Here is a 2,600-nt window from a genome sequence, read left to right on the forward strand (position 1 = left end):
GAGGAGAAGGGATTGCGGCGTGACCATCCCCCCTGGGGGGTGATTTCTCGCTTTCTGTCTCTATGTCTCTCTCTGTCTGTCTGGCGAGTGCACGCACCCTATAGTAAAAAACCTCTCCAAAAAGAAAAAAAGAATTATTCTACATAACTTTATTTATTTGCTTGTTTTATTGTTTTAATTTGATCAGAGAGGGATAGAACAAATGAGAGAGAAAGAGAGAGAGAGAGAGAAGGTGAGAAAGCAAGCTGCCAGGTCCAAGATTCCAACTGTGATCAGCCATGTGGGAATCCAGCACCTTAATCGCCACGCAATCTGCTGGCCTCCCTGATGTGTTTTTCAAATCACTAGGTCAGGGAATTGAACTGTGAAGTCAGCCATGTGGGCTCCAGCTGCCTTAACTATCACGCCACTCGCCGCCCCCTTTCATTTTTAATTTTCTTAGTATTTAAGAAATAATAATGGTTGAGGGCCAGTCTGTGGCCTAGTGGTTAAGGAAGCTGACATTATTTCTAAATAATATATTCGTATTTTAGGGACCAGCAGATGACATAATGGTTATGTTGCTAGAATCCTACATTGTCGACTTTGGTTTGAGTCCCAGACCTGGCGGCTTAAAACTCACACTGGGTACCGGTGAGTGAGTGCCCAAAATCTCAAGAGGAGAATGGAGGAGGAGGGATTACAACATGACCATTCTCCCCAAGGGGTGATTTCTCGCTTCCTGTCTGTCTCTCTCTGTCTCTCTGGTGAGTGCACATGCCCTACAGCAAAAATCTCTCTCTCTCTCAAATATACATATATATGTATACACACACACACACACACACACACACACACACATACACACTTTGACAAAGCAGTAAATAGCCTGGATTTCCAACAGAAGTACAAAAAGCTTCGGACAAAAGATTTTTGGACACTTGTATACTCTGCTTATCTTAACTTTGCAGTTTCCAAGTGAACTCTCAGTCTGCTCTTCAGCCCAGACTTCTTGTTGATCCCTTCACTTATAGTCATGCTTAGCTGAGCCCATCAAAACACTGCTTCATTGAAATTTTACCTAAAGTCAACCCTTGCCCATATCTTGCAATCACCCTGTTTCTTCCTTTGTTTGATGAGTCATCCTAAGTGCCTCTGGTATATTCTTGCTCTTGCGGCAAGTTAATAAACCTAACTGTTTAACTGCAGGTGTGTTCCAAGTAGTATTTTTCAGACAAGCTTTTCTTCCTTGTCTTTCACAACCCTTTGTTTTTCCTGAAGTTGATAATTGCCTAAACTTTTTCTTTTACTAAGTTTTCTGTATATCATAAACTCATCCCCCAAACCCTGTAAATGAAGTATCCACCTTTTCTCATTAGTTTAAACATATTAGGCAATACCTATGTTCTTGTACCCCCTTTTTTTGGGGGGGGGAGATATTTTCACTGTAGGGCGCGTGTGCTTGCCAGACAGACAGAGAGAGACATAGAGACAGAAAGCGAGAAATCACCCCCTGGGGGGATGGTCACGCCGCAATCCCTTCTCCTCCATTCTCCTCTCGGGATCTTGGGCACGCACACACACGCGCCCGGCGTGAGTTTTAAGCCACCGGGTCCGGGACACGAATCGCGGTCGACTACGTGGGAGTCCAGCAACATAGCCATTACGCTAACTGCTGGTTCCCCCCCTTTTTATTTTTTGAGAGACTTTTGCTATAGGGCTCACAGAGATAGAAAGCAAGAAATCACTCCTCCCAGAGGGGGATGGCCATACTACAATCCCTTCTTCATTCTCCTCTCTGGATCTTGGGTGGGCATGTATGCACAGGTGCCTGGTTTGTTTTTTTGTTTTGCTTTGAGAGAGATTTTTGCTGTAGGGTATGTGCACTCACCAGAGAAACAGAGACAGACAGAAAGCAATAAATCACCCCTCTCCCCCACCAGGGAGGAATGACCATGCAATCCCTTCTACTCCATTCTCCTCTCTGGATCTTGGGCACACATGCACATGTGCCTGGCCTGAGTTTCAAGCTGCTGGGTCCAGGACTCGAACCACAGTCAACTACATGTAGTCCAGTGACTTAACCACTTTGCAGTCTGCTGGTTCTCTTCCCCACTCCCCTTTTTTTAAAGGACACCCTCCTGGAGCCCTTCTCCTTTGGTTCCAAGCTGTATTGGTTGCCCCTCTGTAGTTCTGTTCTGTTCTTTTCTTTCTTTCTTCTTTCTTTCTTTTTATGTGAGAACGTTTTTTCTCATACTTATCTCAAGGCATCATGGTTACTTGTAAATGCATCTGTTTCCTTAACTCCTGCTTTTCACTTCCACCCTTGAGTTCCTTGACATCTTTATGACTCCAAAGACGTGACACTCAAGAAATGTTCAAGGGACTAAGTAAATGAACGGTGTTTCTGCGCTGGAGAACTGAGATTAAACGAACGATATCGATCTCGATATACACGATATATTTATTACGTGTTGCCACAGTCGGGCGCCTTCAGGCTTTCCGCAAGCCGCACGCCAGCTAGGAGTGCTCTCCCAAGGGACCCAGCCCGCGGCTTGCAGAGCGGATCCCGCTGACCGCCGCCTGGGGTGGGGCAGGGGGGGGGCGCCGGGGCGACACAG

The sequence above is a fragment of the Tupaia chinensis genome, unplaced genomic scaffold (assembly GCF_000334495.1).
Source record: "Tupaia chinensis unplaced genomic scaffold, TupChi_1.0 Scaffold000374_1, whole genome shotgun sequence".
NCBI classification, from domain to species: Eukaryota; Metazoa; Chordata; class Mammalia; order Scandentia; family Tupaiidae; genus Tupaia; species Tupaia belangeri.